At 41.6% G+C, this 23,362-nt stretch overlaps 1 protein-coding gene across 1 annotated transcript in view; it reads right to left on the bottom strand.

The window, feature by feature from the left end:
* The window catches only part of ICE2 (interactor of little elongation complex ELL subunit 2), a 420,662-nt gene that overhangs the window by 202,703 nt on the left and 194,597 nt on the right, over positions 1 to 23,362 (bottom strand). The window lies entirely within an intron of this gene.

The following is a 23,362-nucleotide window of genomic DNA, read 5'->3' on the forward strand; positions in this document are numbered from 1 at the left end:
GATTATATTATCAAATATTATTTTTTCCCTCCCTCTCTAGTGACTCTTGCGTGGAGTTCCACTTCTTGGGTATTGCTATCCCATACGTCACTAGCTCATGGACTCTTGCCAATTACATGAAAGAAAAACAGAATTTATGTTTACCTGATAAATTTCTTTCTCCAACGGTGTGTCCGGTCCACGGCGTCATCCTTACTTGTGGGATATTCTCTTCCCCAACAGGAAATGGCAAAGAGCCCAGCAAAGCTGGTCACATGATCCCTCCTAGGCTCCGCCTACCCCAGTCATTCGACCGACGTTAAGGAGGAATAATAGCATAGGAGAAACCATATGGTACCGTGGTGACTGTAGTTAAAGAAAATAAATTATCAGACCTGATTAAAAAACCAGGGCGGGCCGTGGACCGGACACACCGTTGGAGAAAGAAATTTATCAGGTAAACATAAATTCTGTTTTCTCCAACATAGGTGTGTCCGGTCCACGGCGTCATCCTTACTTGTGGGAACCAATACCAAAGCTTTAGGACACGGATGAAGGGAGGGAGCAAATCAGGTCACCTAAATGGAAGGCACCACGGCTTGCAAAACCTTTCTCCCAAAAATAGCCTCAGAAGAAGCAAAAGTATCAAACTTGTAAAATTTGGTAAAAGTGTGCAGTGAAGACCAAGTCGCTGCCCTACATATCTGATCAACAGAAGCCTCGTTCTTGAAGGCCCATGTGGAAGCCACAGCCCTAGTGGAATGAGCTGTGATTCTTTCGGGAGGCTGCCGTCCGGCAGTCTCGTAAGCCAATCTGATGATGCTTTTAATCCAAAAAGAGAGAGAGGTAGAAGTTGCTTTTTGACCTCTCCTTTTACCTGAATAAACAACAAACAAGGAAGATGTTTGTCTAAAATCCTTTGTAGCATCTAAATAGAATTTTAGAGCGCGAACAACATCCAAATTGTGCAACAAGCGTTCCTTCTTTGAAACTGGTTTCGGACACAGAGAAGGTACGATATCTCCTGGTTAATGTTTTTGTTAGAAACAACTTTTGGAAGAAAACCAGGTTTAGTACGTAAAACCACCTTATCTGCATGGAACACCAGATAAGGAGGAGAACACTGCAGAGCAGATAATTCTGAAACTCTTCTAGCAGAAGAAATTGCAACTAAAAACAAAACTTTCCAAGATAATAACTTAATATCAACGGAATGTAAGGGTTCAAACGGAACCCCCTGAAGAACTGAAGAACTAAATTGAGACTCCAAGGAGGAGTCAAAGGTTTGTAAACAGGCTTGATTCTAACCAGAGCCTGAACAAAGGCTTGAACATCTGGCACAACTGCCAGTTTTTTGTGAAGTAACACCGACAAGGCAGAAATCTGTCCCTTCAGGGAACTTGCCGATAATCCTTTTTCCAATCCTTCTTGAAGGAAGGATAGAATCCTAGGAATCTTAACCTTGTCCCAAGGGAATCCTTTAGATTCACACCAACAGATATATTTTTTCCAAATTTTGTGGTAAATCTTTCTAGTTACAGGCTTTCTGGCCTGAACAAGAGTATCGATAACAGAATCTGAGAAACCTCGCTTCGATAAAATCAAGCGTTCAATCTCCAAGCAGTCAGCTGGAGTGAAACCAGATTCGGATGTTCGAACGGACCCTGAACAAGAAGGTCTCGTCTCAAAGGTAGCTTCCAAGGTGGAGCCGATGACATATTCACCAGATCTGCATACCAAGTCCTGCGTGGCCACGCAGGAGCTATCAAGATCACCGACGCCCTCTCCTGATTGATCCTGGCTACCAGCCTGGGGATGAGAGGAAACGGCGGGAACACATAAGCTAGTTTGAAGGTCCAAGGTGCTACTAGTGCATCCACTAGAGCCGCCTTGGGATCCCTGGATCTGGACCCGTAGCAAGGAACTTTGAAGTTCTGACGAGAGGCCATCAGATCCATGTCTGGAATGCCCCATAGTTGAGTGACTTGGGCAAAGATTTCCGGATGGAGTTCCCACTCCCCCGGATGCAATGTCTGACGACTCAGAAAATCCGCTTCCCAATTTTCCACTCCCGGGATGTGGATAGCAGACAGGTGGCAGGAGTGAGACTCCGCCCATAGAATAATCTTGGTCACTTCTTCCATCGCTAGGGAACTCCTTGTTCCCCCCTGATGGTTGATGTACGCAACAGTCGTCATGTTGTCTGATTGAAACCGTATGAACTTGGTCCTCGCTAGCTGAGGCCAAGCCTTGAGAGCATTGAATATCGCTCTCAGTTCCAGAATATTTATCGGTAGAAGAGATTCTTCCCGAGACCAAAGACCCTGAGCTTTCAGGGATCCCCAGACCGCGCCCCAGCCCATCAGACTGGCGTCGGTCGTGACAATGACCCACTCTGGTCTGCGGAATGTCATCCCTCGTGACAGGTTGTCCAGGGACAGCCACCAACGGAGTGAGTCTCTGGTCCTCTGGTTTACTTGTATCTTTGGAGACAAGTCTGTATAGTCCCCATTCCACTGACTGAGCATGCACAGTTGTAATGGTCTTAGATGAATGCGCGCAAAAGGAACTATGTCCATTGCCGCTACCATCAACCCGATCACTTCCATGCACTGAGCTACGGAAGGAAGAGGAACGGAATGAAGAATTCGACAAGAGTCCAGAAGTTTTGTCTTTCTGGCCTCTGTTAGAAAAATCCTCATTTCTGAGGAGTCTATAATGGTTCCCAAGAAGGGAACCCTTGTTGACGGGGATAGAGAACTCTTTTCCACGTTCACTTTCCAGCCGTGAGATCTGAGAAAGGCCAGGACGATGTCCGTGTGAGCCTTTGCTCGAGGGAGGGACGACGCTTGAATCAGAATGTCGTCCAGGTAAGGTACTACTGCAATGCCCCTTGGTCTTAGCACCGCTAGAAGGGACCCTAGTACCTTTGTGAAAATCCTTGGAGCAGTGGCTAATCCGAAAGGAAGCGCCACGAACTGGTAATGTTTGTCCAGGAATGCAAACCTTAGGAACCGATGATGTTCCTTGTGGATAGGAATATGTAGATACGCATCCTTTAAATCCACCGTGGTCATGAATTGACCTTCCTGGATGGAAGGAAGGATAGTTCGAATGGTTTCCATCTTGAACGATGGGACCTTGAGAAATTTGTTTAAGATCTTGAGATCTAGGATTGGTCTGAACGTTCCCTCTTTTTTGGGAACTATGAACAGATTGGAGTAGAACCCCATCCCTTGTTCTCTCAATGGAACAGGATGAATCACTCCCATTTTTAACAGGTCTTCTACACAATGTAAGAACGCCTGTCTTTTTATGTGGTCTGAAGCCAACTGAGACCTGTGGAACCTCCCCCTTGGGGGAAGTCCCTTGAATTCCAGAAGATAACCCTGGGAGACTATTTCTAGCGCCCAAGGATCCAGAACATCTCTTGCCCAAGCCTGAGCGAAGAGAGAGAGTCTGCCCCCCACCAGATCCGGTCCCGGATCGGGGGCCAATATTTCATGCTGTCTTGGTAGCAGTGGCAGGTTTCTTGGCCTGCTTTCCCTTGTTCCAGCCTTGCATTGGTCTCCAAGCTGGCTTGGCCTGAGAAGTATTACCCTCTTGCTTAGAGGACGTAGCACCTTGGGCTGGTCCGTTTTTACGAAAGGGACGAAAATTAGGTCTATTTTTTGCCTTGAAAGGCCGATCCTGAGGAAGGGCATGGCCCTTACCCCCAGTGATATCAGAGATAATCTCTTTCAAGTCAGGACCAAACAGCGTTTTCCCCTTGAAAGGAATGTTTAGTAGCTTGTTCTTGGAAGACGCATCAGCCGACCAAGATTTCAACCAAAGCGCTCTGCGCGCCACAATAGCAAACCCAGAATTCTTAGCCGCTAACTTAGCCAATTGCAAAGAGGCGTCTAGAGTGAAAGAATTAGCCAATTTGAGAGCATTGACTCTGTCCATAATCTCCTCATAAGGAGGCGAGTCACTATCGAGCACCTTAATCAGTTCATCAAACCAGAAATATGCGGCTGTAGTGACAGGGACAATGCATGAAATGGGTTGTAGAAGGTAACCCTGCTGAACAAACATCTTTTTAAGCAAACCTTCTAATTTTTTATCCATAGGATCTTTAAAAGCACAACTATCCTCTATGGGAATAGTGGTGCGTTTGTTTAAAGTAGAAACCGCTCCCTCGACCTTGGGGACTGACTGCCATAAGTCCTTTCTGGGGTCGACCATAGGAAACAATTTTTTAAATATGGGGGGAGGGACGAAAGGAATACCGGGCCTTTCCCATTCTTTATTAACAATGTCCGCCACCCGCTTGGGTATAGGAAAAGCTTCTGGGAGCCCCGGCACCTCTAGGAACTTGTCCATTTTACATAGTTTCTCTGGGATGACCAAATTTTCACAATCATCCAGAGTGGATAATACCTCCTTAAGCAAAATGCGGAGATGTTCCAATTTAAATTTAAAAGTAATCACATCAGATTCAGCCTGCTGAGAAATGTTCCCTAAATCAGTAATTTCTCCCTCAGACAAAACCTCCCTGGCCCCCTCAGATTGGGTTAGGGGCCCTTCAGAGATATTAATATCAGCGTCGTCATGCTCTTCAGTAACTAAAACAGAGCATCCACGCTTACGCTGACAAGGGTTCATTTTGGCTAAAATGTTTTTGACAGAATTATCCATTACAGCCGTTAATTGTTGCATAGTAAGGAGTATTGGCGCGCTAGATGTACTAGGGGCCTCCTGAGTGGGCAAGACTCGTGTAGACGAAGGAGGGAATGATGCAGTACCATGCTTACTCCCCTCACTTGAGGAATCATCTTGGGCATCATTGTCATTATCACATAAATCACATTTATTTAAATGAATAGGAATTCTGGCTTCCCCACATTCAGAACACAGTCTATCTGGTAGTTCAGACATGTTAAACAGGCATAAACTTGATAAGAAAGTACAAAAAACGTTTTGAAATAAAACCGTTACTGTCACTTTAAATTTTAAACTGAACACACTTTATTACTGCAATTGCGAAAAAACATGAAGGAATTGTTCAAAATTCACCAAACTTTCACCACAGTGTCTTAAAGCCTTGAAAATATTGCACACCAATTTTGGAAGCTTTAACCCTTAAAATAACGGAACCGGAGCCGTTTTAAGCTTTAACCCCTTTACAGTCCCTGGTATCTGCTTTGCTGAGACCCAACCAAACCCAAAGGGGAATACGATACCAAATGACGCCTTCAGAAGTCCTTTATAAGTATCAGAGCTCCTCTCACATGCGACTGCATGCCATGCCTCTCAAAAACAAGTGCGCAACACCGGCGCGAAAATGAGACTCTGCCTATGCTTTGGGAAAGCCCCTAAAGAATAAGGTGTCTAAAACAGTGCCTGCCGATATTATTATATCAAAATACCCAGAATAAATGATTCCTCAAGGCTAAATAAGTGTTAATATCAATCGATTTAGCCCAAAAAAGGTCTACAGTCTAAATAAGCCCTTGTGAAGCCCTTATTTACAATCGTAATAAACATGGCTTACCGGATCCCATAGGGAAAATGACAGCTTCCAGCATTACATCGTCTTGTTAGAATGTGTCATACCTCAAGCAGCAAAGGACTGCAAACTGTTCCCCCAACTGAAGTTAATTGCTCTCAACAGTCCTGTGTGGAACAGCCATGGATTTTAGTTACGGTTGCTAAAATCATTTTCCTCATACAAACAGAATTCTTCATCTCTTTTCTGTTTCTGAGTAAATAGTACGTACCAGCACTATTTGAAAATAACAAACTCTTGATTGAATAATGAAAAACTACAGTTAAACACTAAAAAACTCTAAGCCATCTCCGTGGAGATGTTGCCTGTACAACGGCAAAGAGAATGACTGGGGTAGGCGGAGCCTAGGAGGGATCATGTGACCAGCTTTGCTGGGCTCTTTGCCATTTCCTGTTGGGGAAGAGAATATCCCACAAGTAAGGATGACGCCGTGGACCGGACACACCTATGTTGGAGAAACATAATTTATGTAAGAACTTACCTGATAAATTTATTTCTTTCATATTGGCAAGAGTCCATGAGGCCCACCCTTTTTATGGTGGTTATGATTTTTTTTTGTATAAAGCACAATTCTTTCCAAATTCTTTTGTTGATGCTTTCTACTCCTTTCTTTTTCACCCCACTACTTGGCTGTTCGTTAAACTGAATTGTGGGTGTGGTGAGGGGTGTTTTTATAGGCATTTTGAGGTTTGGGAAACTTTGCCCCTCCTGGTAGGATTGTATATCCCATACGTCACTAGCTCATGGACTCTTGCCAATATGAAAGAAATTAATTTATCAGGTAAGTTCTTACATAAATTATGTTTTTTCTTTCAGGCTTTGGAGATAATTGGTGTAGCTTTTCAAATCCCAAGAAGTAACTGCATTTTTAAATTCATTTTCAAGGTGTTGTAGTACTGTCCTTTTGAAACTCTGCTTCATTCTCTTGGTATCCTGTGTAGAAGGAGCAGCAATGCACTTCTGGGAGCTAGCTCAACATATGGGGTGAGGCAGTTCTACAAGTGGAAAGAAAAAGTATAAATCTGTTTCCTAGTTAATTATATTATCACATTTGCTTCATTCTCTTGCTATTCTTTGTTGAAAAACATACCTAGGTAGTGTCGGGAGCAGCAATGCAGTACTGGGAGCTAGTTGGTGACTGGTGGCTGCACATATATGCCTCATCCCATATGTTGAGCCAGCTCCCAGTAGTGCATTGCTGCTCCCAACACTACCTATGTACGTTTTTCAACAAAGGATACCAAAAGAATGAAGCAATTGTGATAATATAATTAACTAGGAAACAGATTTATACTTTTTCTTTCTACTTGTAGAACTGCCTCACCCCATATGTTGAGCTAGCTCCCAGAAGTGCATTGCTGCTCCTTCTACACAGGATACCAAGAGAATGAAGCAGAGTTTCAAAAGGACAGTACTACAACACCTAGAAAATGAATTTAAAAATGCAGTTACTTCTTGGGATTTGAAAAGCTACACCAATTATCTCCAAAGCCTGAAAGAAAAAACATAATTTATGCAAAAACTTACCTGATAAATTAATTTCTTTCATATTGGCAATGAGCTAGTGACGTATGGGATATACAATCCTACCAGGAGGGGCAAAGTTTCCCAAACCTCAAAATGCCTATAAATACACCCCTCACCACACCCACAATTCAGTTTAACGAACAGCCAAGTAGTGGGGTGAAAAAGAAAGGAGTAGAAAGCATCAACAAAAGAATTTGGAAAGAATTGTGCTTTATACAAAAAAAAATCATAACCACCATAAAAAGGGTGGGCCTCATGGACTCTTGCCAATATGAAAGAAATTAATTCATCAGGTAAGTTCTTACATAAATTATGTTTTCTTTCATGTAATTGGCAAGAGTCCATGAGCTAGTGACGTATGGGATAGCAATACCCAAGAAGTGGAACTCCACGCAAGAGTCACTAGAGAGGGAGGGAAAAAATAATAACAGCCATTTTGCTGAAAAAAATTAATCCACAACCCAAATATAAAAGTTTATTCTCATAAATCAAAGGAAAAAACAAATCATAAGCAGAAGAATCAAACTGAAACAGCTGCCTGAAGAACTTTTCTACCAAAAACTGCTTTCGAAGAAGCAAATACATCAAAATGGTAGAATTTAGTAAATGTATGCAAAGAAGACCAAGTTGCTGCTTTGCAAATCTGATCAACTGAAGCTTCATTCTTAAAAGCCCACAAAGTGGAGACTGACCTAGTAGAATGAGCTTTAATTCTCTGAGGCGGGGCCTGACTCGACTCCAAATAAACGTGATGAGTCAAAAGCTTAAAGGGACACTGTACCCAAAATTTTTCTTTCATGATTCAGATTGAGCATGAAATTTTAAGCAACTTTCTAATTTACTCCTATTATCAAATTTTCTTCATTCTCTTGGCATCTTTATTGAAAATGCAAGAATGTAAGTTTAGATGCCGGCCCATTTTTGGTGAACAACCTGGGTTGTCCTTGCTGATTGGTGGATAAATTCATCCACCAATAAAAAATTGCTGTCCAGAGTACTGAACCCAAAACAAACATAGATGGCTTCTTTTTCAAATAAAGATAGAGAGAGAACAAAGAAAAATTGATAATAGGAGTAAATTAGAAAGTTGCTTAAAATTGCATGCTCTTTCTGAATTACAAAACAATTTTTTGGGGTTCAGTGTCCCTTTAACCACGATGCCAAAGAAACGGCAGAAGCCTTCTGACCTTTCCTGGAACCAGAAAGGATAACAAATAGACTAGAAGTCTTCCTGAAATCTTTAGTAGCTTCAACATAATATTTCAGAGCTCTCACCACATCCAAAGAATGTAAGGATCTCTCCAAAGAATTCTTAGGATTAGGACACAAGGAAAGGACAACAATGCCTCTATTAATGTTGTTAGAATTCACAACCTTAGATAAGAATTTAAATCAAGTCCGCAAAACTGCCTTATCCTGATGAAAAATCAGAAAGGAGATTCACAGGAGAGAGCAAATTATTCAGAAACTCTTCTAACAGAAGAGATGGCCAAAAGAAACAACACGTATTTAAATGTCCAAAGAATGCATAGGCTCAAATGGATGAGTCTGTAAAGCCTTTAAAACCAAATTAAAACTCCAAGAAGGAGAGATTGACTTAATGACAGGCTTGATATGAACCGAAGCCTGAACAAAATAGTGAACACCAGGAAGCTTAGCAATCTTCCTGTGAAATAAAACAGAAAGAGCAGATATTTGTACCTTCAAGGAACATGCAGACAAACCTTTATCCAAACTATACTGAAGAAACTGTAAAATTCTAGGAATTCTAAAAGAATGCCAAGAGAATTTATGAGAGAAACACCATGAAATGTAAGTCTTCTAAACTCGATAATAAATCTTTCTAGAAATAGATTTACGAGCCTGCAACATAGTATTAATCACAAAGTCAGGGAAACCTCTATGACTAAGCACTAAGCGTTCAATTTCCATACCTTCAATTTCCAAACCTTTAAAGATTTTGAAATCATGATGGAAAAAAAGAACCTTGAAAAGGAAGGTCCGGCCATAATGGAAGTGGCCAAGGTTGGCAACTGAAAATCCGAACAAGATCCGCATACCAAAACCTGTGAGGCCATGCTGGAGCCACCAGCAGCACAAACGATTGATCCATGATTATTTTGAAGATCCCTCTTGGAAAAAAACTAAAGGCGAGAAAAATATAAGCAGGTTGATGACACCAAGGAAGTGTCAACGCATCCACTGCTTCCGCCTGAGGATCCCTGGACCTGAACAGGTACCTGGGAAGTTCCTTGTTTAGATGAGAAGCCATCAGATCTATTTTTGAAAGACCCCACATCTGAACAACCTGAGAAAACGCATCTGTATGGAGGGACTACTCCCCCGGATGTAAAATCTGACGGCTGAAATAATCCGCTTCCCAATTGTCTATACCTGGGATATGAACCACAGAAATTAGAAAGGAGCTGGAATCCGCCCAAGCAAGTATCCGGGATACTTCTTTCATAGCTTAAGGACTATGAGTCCCATCCTGATGATTGACAAATGCCACATTTGTGTTATTGTCTGTCTGAAAACAAATGAACGGTTCTCTCTTCAACAGAGGCCAAATCATTTGTAATCTCGCCTCTTGAGATTTCCAAACCCCTTGTGCTGTCAGAGATCCCCAAACAGCTCCCCAACCTGAAAGACTTGCATCTGTTGTGACCACAGTCCAGGTTGGACGAACAAAAGAGGCCCCTAGAACTATATGATGGTGATTTAACCACCAAGTCAGAGATAGTCGAACATTGAGATTTAAGGATATAAATTGTGATATCCTTAAAAAAAACTACACCATTGGTTCAGCACACAAAGCTGGAGAGGTCTCATATGAAAATGAGCAAAGGGGATCGCGTCCGATGCTGCAGTCATGAGACCTAAAACTTCCATGCACATAACTACTGAAGGGAATGACCGAGACTGAAGGTTCTGACAGGCTACAACCAATTCAAAACGTCTCTTGTCTGTTAGAGACAGAGCCATGGACACTGAATCTATCGGGAAACCTAAAAAGGTGACCCTTGACTGAGGAATCAAAGAACTTTTTAGTAAATTGATCCTTCAACCATGTTTCCGAAGAAACAACACTAGTTGATTTGTGTAAGATTCTGCAGAATATAAAGACTGAGCTAATACCAAGAAATTGTCCAAATAAGGAAACCCCGCAATATCCCGCTCTCTGAATACAGAGAGTAGGGCACCAAGAATCTTAGAAAAGATTCTTAGAGCTGTCGCTAGGCCAAAAGGAAGAGCGACAAATTGGTAAAGCTTGTCTAGAAAACAGAATCTCAGAAACTGAAAATGAACTGGATGAATCAGAATATGAAGATATGCACCCTGTAAGTCTATGGTGGACATAGAATTCCCTTACTGAACAAAAGGCAGAATAGTCCTTGTAATCACCATTTTGAAAATTGGTACTCTTACATAATGGTTCAAAAAAAATTTCAGATCCAGAACTGGCTTAAATGAATTTTCTTTCTTTGGGACAATGAATAGATTTGAATAAAACCTCAAACCCTGTTCCTGAAACGGAGCTGGTGTGATTACCCCTGAAACTCCAGGTCTGAAACACACTTCAGGAAAGCCTGAGCCTTTACTGGATTTGCTGGAATGTGTGAGAGAAAATATCTTCTCACAGGAGGTTTTACTCTGAATCCTATTCGGTACCCCTGAGAAATCTTAATCTGCCCCTTACCAGCTGTGCTGGAATGAGGACCGCACCAACATGCGGACTTAGGGGCTGGCTTTGGTTCCTTAAAAGGCTTGGATTTAATCCAAATTGAAGAAAATTTCCAATTGGAAACAGATTCCTTGGGGGAAGGAATAAGTTTCTGTTCCTTATTTAGTCGAAAGGAACAAAAACTGTTAGAACCTTTCGATTACCCTTAAATCTTATCCTAAGGCAAAAAAGTGACAGTTGAGATAATCAAATTCAACTGAGAACCAAATAACTTATTACCTTGGAAAAAAAGAGATAGCAATCTGGACTTAGAAGTCATGTCAGTATTCCAAGATTTAAGCGACAAAGCTCTTCTACCTAAAATAGCTAAAGACATAGATTTAACATCAATTTTGATGAAAAAAATGGCATCACAAATAAACTGATTAGCATGTTGAAGCAAGCGAACAATGCTAGAAAAATCATAATTCAACTTTTGTTGCTCTATTTTCCAACAAAAAAGTTGATGCAGCTGCAACATCAGCCAAAGAAAATGCAGGCCTGAGAATATGACCTGAATATAAATAGGCTTTCAAGTTTCCTATCTAAAGGATATTAAAAAAGAAGTACTATTTTCCATAGGAATAGTAGTACGCTAAGCAACTACTGGATCTTTTTCCAAAACTCCAATGTAAACCTTTAAAGAAGGAATAAAAGAAGTACCAAGCCTATTCCATTATAACAGAAATAGCATCATGAACTGGAAAAACCTCTGGAATAACCACAGGAGGTTTATAAACAGAATTTAAATGTTTACCAGTTTTAATATCAAGAGGACTAGTCTCCTCAATATCCAATATAATCAACACTTCTTTAACAAAGAATGAATGTACTAAATAAGTAGATGTGTCAGTGTCAATATCTGAGGAAGGATCTTCTGAATCAGATAGATCCTCATCAGAGGAGGAGAATTCAGTATGTTGTCGGTCATTTGAAATTTCATCAACTTTATAAAGAAGTTTTAAAAGGACTTTACATTTATTAGAAGGCAGAATGGCAGACAAAGCCTTCTGAATAGAATCAGCAATACATTCTTATAAATTCACAGGTATATCTTGTACATTAGATGGTAAAGGAACAGCAACAGACAATGTACTATTACTGATGGACATATTCTCTGCATGTAAAAGTTTATCATGACAACTTATTACAAACCACAGCTGGAGATATAATCTCCACAAGATTACAACAAATGTAATTAGCTTTGGTAGAACGGTTATCAGTCAGCAGGGTTCCAACAGTGATTTCTAACACAGGATCAGATTGAGACATCTTGCAAATTTAAGAGACAAAACAACATATAAAGCAAAATTATCAATTTCCATATATGGCAGTTTCAGGAATGGGAAAAAAATGCAAACAGCATAGCCCTCTGATAGAGAAAAAAGGCAAGAGGCATATAGGAATGGGGTTTAAAATAATGAACATATTTAGCACCAAGTATGACTCACAGAGAAAAAGTTTTGGCGCTAACAAGATCCGGAAATGACACACTCGCAGCATTGAAGACGCAGCCTTGTGAAAGGACTCAGCGTCGAAAAAGACGCCAGAAATGACAAATTTGAGTAATCAAACTTAACTTCGCGCCAAAAAAATCTTGCGCCAAAAATGACGCAATATACTTTGGCATTTTGCGCCCTCGCGAGCCTAATTCTGCTTGCGAATTTAAAATGACAGTCAATTGAAAAAAAGACTATACCCCCAGGTAAGAAATACATTTTCCTAAAAAATGCATTTCCCAGATATGAAACTGACAGTCTGCAAAAAGGAAATGTACTGAAAACCTGAATCATGGCAAATATAAGTACAATACATATATTTAGAACTTTATATAAATACATAAGTGCCAAACCATAGCTGAGAGTGTCTTAAGTAATAAAAACATACTTATCAAAAGACACCATCCATATATAGCAGATAGCCAAACCAGTACTGAAACAGTTATCAGTAGAGGTAATGGAATATGAGAGTAAATTGTCGATCTGAAAAGGGAGGTAGGAGATGAATCTCTACGACCGATAACAGAGAACCTATGAAATAGATCACCCGTGAGTGAAAACCATTGTATTCGATAGGTGATACTCCCTTCACATCCCTCTGACATTCACTGTACTCAGAGGAATCTGGCTTCAAAATGCTGAGAAGCGCATATCAACGTAGAAATCTTAGCACAAACTTACATCACCACCTCCATAGGAGGCAAAGTTTGTAAAACTGAATTGTGGGTGTGGCGAGGGGTGTATTTATAGGCATTTTGAGGTTTGGGAAACTTTGCTGGTAGGAATGTATATCCCATACGTCACTAGCTCATGGACTCTTGCCAATTATATGAAAGAAACAAAAACAAATCAGGGTAAAATGCATTCTTCCACTGAAAAAAACACTTGGGAGTACAAAAACCTTTATTTTAAATGAAAGAACTAAGCCATATGTAAGATATGGTTCCCATTAATAAGAGGCGGCCATTATAAATTTCCCTGATGGAATGTTTAGCTGGGGGACATGTTTTTAGGTGGGTAATGCGGTTAGGTGAAGTTTAGGGTAGGATGGGCATATTATTATACTCCAGTTGTGAGGGTATCTCATGGGATTTTATAGCTGGGAGGGTCTAGCATCATTGGATTAATTTGGCTAGGGTAGGAATCAGGAAAATCATTCCTTTATATATGGATGAAAGCCTTATCCACTATCCAAGTCTTAGGCTTTTAAATCAAAATAAACAAGGCTGAGACAAGCCAGCCAGAGTACATTAAATGCATGCATGCAGTATGCAGTATAGTGAAAGGGGCGTGAAACTCAAATATCTGCACGATTCAGATAGAGGATACAGTTTTAAACCACTTTCCAATTTCTTCTATTATCACATTTGCTTCATTCTCTTGCTATTCTTTGTTCAAAGCACTGCTAAAACTAGCTGCATTGGGTAAGCCAATCACAAGAGGCATATATGTGCAGCCAGATAGCTCCCATTGCTGCTCTTAATTTCACATATGTATGCTTTTCAAAAAAGTATACCAAGAACTAAGCAAATTAGATAATAGAAGTAAAGTGAAAAGATGTTTAAAATTGCATGTTCTCTTTGAATCATTAAAGTTTAATTTTTATTTTACTGTAACTGCAAGAAATACAATAAATGCTGAAGCAAAAGAGTGAAACGTGATTATATAAAAAGTGATGCACAGTAATCAACATCTTGTTCTACTCCAAACAAGTGAATCAAGAACTGAAGCAAAATGGAAGATGAAGTGCATGTATAAGAGCGCTACAGAAGTTTACAGCGCTATACAAATAAATATTAATAATAATAAGAGGGGGAGTCATCGAGAGTAGGGTTCTTCAAACCACTGGTCAGGACCCATTACTGGGTCACATCACCATGTTTACTGGGTTGCGACTTGAGTGTGTGTTGTAGGAGAGTGTGTGTTATATGAATGTGTGGGGTGTGTGTTATATGAGAGTGTGGGTGTTGTATGAGAGTGTGGTGTGTGTGTTGTATAAGAGTGTGTGGTGTGAGTGCTGCTTGAGAGTGTGGTGTGTTGTATGAGTGTGTGTTATATGAGTATGGGTGGTGTGTGTGTGTTGTATGAGTGTGTGTGTGTTATATGAGTATGGTGGTGTGTGTATGTTGTATGAGTGTGTGTGTGTGTTGTATGAGTGTGTGGTGTGATTGTTGTATGAGAGTGCTGAGGCGTGTGTGTGTTTGAGAGTGTGTGTTGTAGGAGTGTGTGTGTTGTATGAGAGCATGTGGTGTGATTGTTGTATGAGAGTGCTGAGGCGTGTGTGTGTTTGAGAGTGTGTGTTGTAGGAATGTGTGTGTTGTATGAGAGCATGTGGTATGATTGTTGTATGAGAGTGTGTTGTATGAGAGCGTGTGGTGTGATTGTTGTATGAGAGTGTGTTGTATGAGAGTATTTTACAGTACTTTCAAGTTTGACTATAATCAGGAATAAAATATGCACACATTTTAGTCATTTTGCCAAAAATTGCAGCTATCTTGTTGTATATTACTTCAAATAATTTCAGACTTAGCATAAAAATAGGGTCGTGAAGGTATGTGGTATCATGGCACTTGGTCTGGGGAAAAAAAGTCTGAAGAACCCTGATCTAGAGGACTTCAGTGAGGCTTCTGCATTGAAGGCACAAGTATGTCCCACTTGTACCTAAACCTAAAAGAAAGAAACAAAGAGGCAGAAGGACAGTAAGAGAAAGAGGTGATGGTAAAATAATTTTATGCTGCATCAAACAAACATATGCTAGCACAGACCAATAAATCTCCTCAGGTGACTGTGTTTTTAAAGTTGGAGTCGGCGAAGGGACATAAACGTGGGCTCTCCCTTTCAGTCATTCACTACAGTCCTATGTTCAAAAGAATGGTAGTATGTGGGAGACTCCAGATCTTGAAGTTTCTTACGTCTATATTTCATTTTCACTCCTGCATATGCATGAATATTTTAACATAAGGATGAGGATTCTGTACTCTTGAAGAATCACTCTCTGAAAGTGTATAGATTCTGCAACTTTTTTGTGTTTTCAGTATTTGCAGACTTAAAGAGGGCTTTCCAGGAACAGTTATTAGGTTATGACACAGAGGAGCCTGCAGTGATACTTGTTAATTTTATGGTCTATCACCTCCTAAAAGTTAGAGCCAACATAGGGAGCTCATATTAGAAGTTAAATTCACTAATTTCCCTCCTTGTCGGCTGATGTAATGAATGTATAATGTAATCTTAAAACTTAGATGTGCCCTACTATATGTATACTATACTTACCTGTAAAACTCAGGTCTTAATGCTATGCTAGGTTTTGAGATTATAGTGTAGAAGGATATATTAGTTACTGCACAGTTTATTGCTGCATTATATACCATTTGATTTTGCTTTTGCTACTATTAGCTGTAATACTTATGTATTTTATCCTCTAATTTGATATGTTAAGTAACAGACATCCAATTATTTCTATATTATTTTCATTATTCAAAGCTGTAAACAGGCTCCTGCAAGGCCCGTGCTATTTGTAACACAATGCCATAATAGACACTAGCTAAACCTACTAGACAATTAAGGATTCAATAATAGCTACTGTCTTTTGAGGGGTTTATTTACTTTAGATATTTATACCATATCAGAGGCTTAAAAGTGGCCAGTGCATGTTCAGTTGCTTTACGAGAGTGTTTGCTATGGAAATGGTTTGTAATTGATGTTTATTACGAAAATGCTTTCTGAGTGTTTGCTAACCCTAATAGCCATAAATTTAGCTCTTTTGCCCATGTTACTGAGGAAGAGGTTTCGGCCCTTATACTGTCCTCCCACCTCACTACCTGTCCCCTCGACCCCATCCCCTCACAGCTACTCCCCTCCCTCTCTTCTAGCCTCACCCCTATACTCACACACATTTTCAACCTCTCCCTCAGCAATGCTATATTTCCCTCAACTCTAAAACATGCACTGGTCACACCTATCTTCAAAAAACCTTCCCTCGATCAAACCTCCCCATCCAACTACCGCCCTATTTCCCTACTCCCTCTTGACTCAAAGCTCCTTGAAAGCTAGTATATGCACGCCTATCCCATTTCCTTACACTAAACTCTCTTCTTGACCTATTGCAATCTGCATTCCGTCCCCATCACTCCCCAGAGACAACAATTGTCAAGGTTACCAACGACCTACTTACAGCAAAAATTATTATGCTTACCTGATCATTTTCTTTTCTTCAGATGGAAAGAGTCCACAGCTGCATTCATTACTTTTGGGAAATTAAAACCTGGCCACCAGGAGGACGCAAAGACACCCCTGCCAAAGGCTTAAATACCTCTCCCACTTCCCTCATCCCCCAGTCATTCTGCCGAGGAACAAGGAACAGTAAAAGAAACATCGGGATAAAAAGGTGCCAGAAGAACAAAAATACAGACGCCCCACAGAAAAAATACGGGCGGGGGGCTGTGGACTCTTTCCATCTGAAGAAAAGAAAATTATCAGGTAAGCATAATTTAAGTTTATCTTCATAAATGGAAAGAGTCCACAGCTGCATTCATTACTTTTGGGAAAACAATACCCCAGCTATAGAGGACACTGAATGCAAAAACGGGAGGTTACAAGAGGCGGCCTATTCTGAGGGCACCTGGCCTGAAAACCACTACTCAACAAAATCCTGCTTCGTCCGAAGCCGAGAACAACTTTGGAAAAAAGGAAAAGGCCCAAGGACACTCACCCGCAGATAGTCCACAGCCTTGATAGAGACCGCAGGAACTAGACTCGACTGAGTCAACAGCTTTCAAGAGACACCGTCCCCAGCAATCGGTCTCCAAACAACACACCCCTTAATAAAGAAAGGGAACAAACTACCGTATTCTTCCACAAAAAAGAAAAGGCACGGAGAAAACATGATTGAACTTGTAAAGCGTGGCTAATCCCTCTCAAGGGACTCAAGGCGCTGTTCATTTTATCAACCTCAAAAGGAGGAAAGGCTGAGTAGACCTCGCCGGGGATTGAACTTGCAACCCTCGGTTTGCTACAGTGCAGAAGAGCCACAGTGCATTAGTATGCTGAGCTAGCTTCCAGCTAGCATAAGGAACTCCAGAAAAAAAACCTAAAAAGGGCACAACAAGTCCTAACTAAAAACAAAGAGAAAAAACCAGAGAAACCAGGTCAGGCTAACAGAGACCCAACCAGTCTCATAGAAACAAGGGGAGGCAACGCCCAGAAATACAGAAACCACGGGATAAGGCCGGGGGTCTGAAACAGAGAGAGGATCTTCCCCTAACACAGTGCAACCGCACTCTAGAAAGCAACTGAAGACGAAGGTCCCCAAGTGGCAAAAAACATAATTTATGCTTACCTGATAAATTCCTTTCTTCTGTTGTGTGATCAGTCCACGGGTCATCATTACTTCTGGGATATAACTCCTCCCCAACAGGAAATGCAAGAGGATTCACCCATCAGAGCTGCATATAGCTCCTCCCCTCTACGTCAGTCCCAGTCATTCGACCAAGAATCAACGAGAAAGGAGTAACCAAGGGTGAAGTGGTGACTGGAGTATAATTTAAAAGATATTTACCTGCCTTAAAACAGGGCGGGCCGTGGACTGATCACACAACAGAAGAAAGGAATTTATCAGGTAAGCATAAATTATGTTTTCTTCTGTTATGTGTGATCAGTCCACGGGTCATCATTACTTCTGGGATACCAATACCAAAGCAAAAGTACACGGATGACGGGAGGGATAGGCAGGCTCATTATACCGAAGGAACCACTGCCTGAAGAACCTTTCTCCCAAAAATAGCCTCCGAAGAAGCAAAAGTGTCAAATTTGTAAAATTTGGAAAAAGTATGAAGCGAAGACCAAGTTGCAGCCTTGCAAATCTGTTCAACAGAGGCCTCATTCTTAAAGGCCCAAGTGGAAGCCACAGCTCTAGTGGAGTGAGCTGTAATTCTTTCAGGAGGCTGCTGTCCAGCAGTCTCATAGGCTAAACGTATTATGCTACGAAGCCAAAAAGAGAGAGAGGTAGCAGAAGCTTTTTGACCTCTCCTCTGTCCAGAATAAACGACAAACAGGGAAGAAGTTTGGCGAAAATCTTTAGTTGCCTGCAAGTAGAACTTGAGGGCACGAACTACATCCAGATTGTGTAGAAGACGTTCCTTCTTTGAAGAAGGATTTGGACACAAGGATGGAACAACAATCTCTTGATTGATATTCCTGTTAGTGACTACCTTAGGTAAGAACCCAGGTTTAGTACGCAGAACTACCTTGTCTGAGTGAAAAATCAGATAAGGAGAATCACAATGTAAAGCTGATAACTCAGAGACTCTTCGAGCCGAGGAAATAGCCATTAAAAACAGAACTTTCCAAGATAACAATTTTATATCAATGGAATGAAGGGGTTCAAACGGAACACCCTGTAAAACGTTAAGAACTAAGTTTAAACTCCATGGCGGAGCAACAGCTTTAAACACAGGCTTGATCCTAGCTAAAGCCTGACAAAAGGCCTGGACGTCTGGATTTTCTGACAGACGCCTGTGTAACAAGATTGACAGAGCTGAAATCTGTCCCTTTAATGAACTAGCTGATAAACCCTTTTCTAAACCTTCTTGTAGAAAGGACAATATCCTAGGGATCCTAACCTTACTCCAGGAGTAACGTTTGGATTCGCACCAGTATAGGTATTTACGCCATATTTTATGGTAAATCTTTCTGGTAACAGGCTTCCTAGCCTGTATCAGGGTATCAATAACCGACTCAGAAAAACCACGTTTTGATAAAATCAAGCGTTCAATTTCCAAGCAGTCAGCTTCAGAGAAGTTAGATTTTGATGTTTGAATGGACCCTGTATCAGAAGGTCCTGTCTTAGAGGCAGAGACCAAGGCGGACAGGATGACATGTCCACTAGATCTGCATACCAAGTCCTGCGTGGCCATGCAGGCGCTATTAGAATCACTGATGCTCTCTCCTGTTTGATTTTGGCAATCAATCGAGGAAGCAGGGGGAAGGGTGGAAACACATAAGCCATCCCGAAGTTCCAAGGTGCTGTCAAAGCATCTATCAGAACCGCTCCCGGATCCCTGGATCTGGACCCGTAGTGAGGAAGTTTGGCGTTCTGGCGAGACGCCATGAGATCTATCTCTGGTTTGCCCCAACGTCGAAGTATTTGGGCAAAGACCTCCGGATGAAGTTCCCACTCCCCCGGATGAAAAGTCTGTCGACTCAAAAAATCCGCCTCCCAGTTCTCCACTCCCGGGATGTGGATTGCTGACAGGTGGCAAGAGTGAGACTCTGCCCAGCGAATTATCTTTGATACTTCCATCATTGCTAGGGAGCTTCTTGTCCCTCCCTGATGGTTGATGTAAGCTACAGTCGTGATGTTGTCCGACTGAAACCTGATGAACCCCCGAGTTGTTAATTGGGGCCAAGCCAGAAGGGCATTGAGAACTGCTCTCAATTCCAGAATGTTTATTGGAAGGAGACTCTCCTCCTGATTCCATAGTCCCTGAGCCTTCAGAGAATTCCAGACAGCGCCCCAACCTAGTAGGCTGGCGTCTGTTGTTACAATTGTCCAGTCTGGCCTGCTGAATGGCATCCCCCTGGACAGGTGTGGCCGATAAATCCACCATAGAAGAGAATTTCTGGTCTCTTGATTCAGATTCAGAGTAGGGGACAAATCTGAGTAATCCCCATTCCACTGACTTAGCATGCACAATTGCAGCGGTCTGAGGTGTAGGCGTGCAAAAGGTACTATGTCCATTGCCGCTACCATTAAGCCGATCACCTCCATGCATTGAGCTACTGACGGGTGTTGAATGGAATGAAGGACACGGCATGCATTTAGAAGCTTTGTTAACCTGTCTTCTGTCAGGTAAATCTTCATTTCTACAGAATCTATAAGAGTCCCCAAGAATGGAACTCTTGTGAGAGGAAAAAGAGAACTCTTCTTTTCGTTCACTTTCCATCCATGCGACCTTAGAAATGCCAGAACTAACTCTGTATGAGACTTGGCAGTTTGAAAGCTTGAAGCTTGTATTAGAATGTCGTCTAGGTACGGAGCTACCGAAATCCCTCGCGGTCTTAGTACCGCCAGAAGGGCCCCCAGAACCTTTGTGAAGATTCTTGGAGCCGTAGCCAATCCGAATGGAAGAGCTACAAACTGGTAGTGCCTGTCTAAGAAGGCAAACCTTAGATACCGGTGATGATCTTTGTGGATCGGTATGTGAAGGTAAGCATCTTTTAAATCCACTGTGGTCATGTACTGACCCTTTTGGATCATGGGTAAGATTGTCCGAATAGTTTCCATTTTGAACGATGGAACTCTTAGGAATTTGTTTAGAATCTTTAAATCTAAGATTGGCCTGAAAGTTCCCTCTTTTTTGGGAACCACAAACAGGTTTGAGTAGAACCCTTGTCCTTGTTCCGACCGCGGAACCGGATGGATCACTCCCATTAATAACAGATCTTGTACACAGCGTAGAAACGCTTCTTTCTTTATCTGGTTTGTTGACAACCTTGACAGATGAAATCTCCCTCTTGGGGGAGATAATTTGAAGTCTAGAAGGTATCCCTGAGATATGATCTCTAGTGCCCAGGGATCCTGCACATCTCTTGCCCAGGCCTGGGCGAAGAGAGAAAGTCTGCCCCCCACTAGATCCGGTCCCGGATCGGGGGCTCTCGGTTCATGCTGTCTTTGGGGCAGCAGCAGGTTTCCTGGCCTGCTTGCTCTTGTTCCAGGACTGGTTAGGCTTCCAGCCTTGCCTGTAACGAGCAACAGCTCCTTCCTGTTTTGGTGCAGTGGAGGTTGATGCTGCTCCTGTTTTGAAATTCCGAAAGGAACGAAAATTAGACTGTCTAGCCTTAGCTTTGGCTTTGTCTTGAGGTAGGGCGTGGCCCTTACCTCCTGTAATGTCAGCGATAATTTCTTTCAAACCGGGCCCAAATAAAGACTGCCCCTTGAAAGGTATATTAAGTAATTTGGACTTAGAAGTAACATCAGCTGACCAGGATTTTAGCCACAGCGCCCTACGTGCCTGTATGGCGAATCCTGAGTTCTTAGCCGTAAGTTTGGTTAAATGTACTACGGCCTCCGAAATGAATGAATTAGCTAGTTTAAGGACTCTAAGCCTGTCCGTAATGTCGTCTAGCGTAGATGAACTAAGGTTCTCTTCCAGAGACTCAATCCAAAATGCTGCCGCAGCCGTAATCGGCGCGATACATGCAAGGGGTTGCAATATAAAACCTTGTTGAACAAACATTTTCTTAAGGTAACCCTCTAATTTTTTATCCATTGGATCTGAAAAAGCACAGCTATCCTCCACCGGGATAGTGGTACGCTTAGCTAAAGTAGAAACTGCTCCCTCCACCTTAGGGACCGTTTGCCATAAGTCCCGTGTGGTGGCGTCTATTGGAAACATTTTTCTAAATATCGGAGGGGGTGAGAACGGCACACCGGGTCTATCCCACTCCTTAGTAACAATTTCAGTTAGTCTCTTAGGTATAGGAAAAACGTCAGTACTCGCCGGTACCGCAAAGTATTTATCCAACCTACACAGTTTCTCTGGTATTGCAACGGTGTTACAATCATTGAGAGCTGCTAAGACCTCCCCTAGTAATACACGGAGGTTCTCCAATTTAAATTTAAAATTTGAAATATCTGAATCCAATCTGTTTGGATCAGAACCGTCACCCACAGAATGAAGCTCTCCGTCCTCATGCTCTGCAAGCTGTGACGCAGTATCAGACATGGCCCTAGTATTATCAGCGCACTCTGTTCTCACCCCAGAGTGATCACGCTTGCCTCTTAGTTCTGGTAATTTAGACAAAACTTCAGTCATAACAGTAGCCATATCTTGTAATGTTATCTGTAATGGCCGCCCAGATGTACTAGGCGCCATAATATCACGCACCTCCCGGGCGGGAGATGCAGGTACTGCCGCGTGAGGCGAGTTAGTCGGCATAACTCTCCCCTCGCTGTTTGGTGAAATTTGTTCACATTGTACAGATTGACTTTTATTTAAAGTAGCATCAATACAGTTAGTACATAAATTTCTATTGGGCTCCACCTTGGCATTGGAACAAATGACACAGATATCTTCCTCTGAGTCAGACATGTTTAACACACTAGCAATAAACTTGCAACTTGGTTATAATCTTTTTTAGCAAAAATGTACTGTGCCTCAAAGAGGTACTAAACGATTAAATGACAGTTGAAATAGTGAACTGAAAAACAGTTATAGCATCAAACTTTAAAACAACACAACTTTTAGCAAAGGTTTGTTCCCATTAGTAAAATAAAAATAATTAAATTTGACATAAAAATTACAGAGCAACGTTTTTATTCACAGTCAATATATAATTCTCACAGCTCTGCTGAGAGAATCTACCTCCCTCCAAAGAAGTTTGAAGACCCCTGAGATCTGTCAGAGATGAACCGGATCATGCAGGAAATATAAGAGTAACTGACTGGAATTTTTTGATGCGTAGCAAAGAGCGCCAAAAACGGCCCCTCCCTCACACACACAGCAGTGAAGAGAAACGAAACTGTCACAATTAAAAGCAAACAACTGCCAAGTGGAAAATAATGCCCAAATATTTATTCACTCAGTACCTCAGCAATGTAAACGATTCTACATTCCAGCAAAAACGTTTAACATGATAATACTTATTAAAAGGATTAGTGACTTTTAACAGAGTAGTTCCGGTGAAATACCATCCCCAGAATACTGAAGTGTATACATACATGTCATTATAACGGTATGGCAGGATTTTCTCATCAATTCCATTCAGAAAATAAAAACTGCTACATACCTCAATGCAGATTCATCTGCCCGCTGTCCCCTGATCTGAAGCTTTTACCTCCCTCAGATGGCCGAGAACAGCAATATGATCTTAACTACTCCGGTTAAAATCATAGTAAAAAAACTCTGGCAGATTCTTCCTCAAACTCTGCCAGAGAAGTAATAACACGCTCCGGTGCTATTGTAAAATAACAAACTTTTGATTGAAGTCATAAAAACTAAGTATAATCACCATAGTCCTCTCACACATCCTATCTAGTCGTTGGGTGCAAGAGAATGACTGGGACTGACGTAGAGGGGAGGAGCT

This window comes from Bombina bombina, chromosome 6 (genome assembly GCF_027579735.1).
Source record: "Bombina bombina isolate aBomBom1 chromosome 6, aBomBom1.pri, whole genome shotgun sequence".
NCBI classification, from domain to species: Eukaryota; Metazoa; Chordata; class Amphibia; order Anura; family Bombinatoridae; genus Bombina; species Bombina bombina.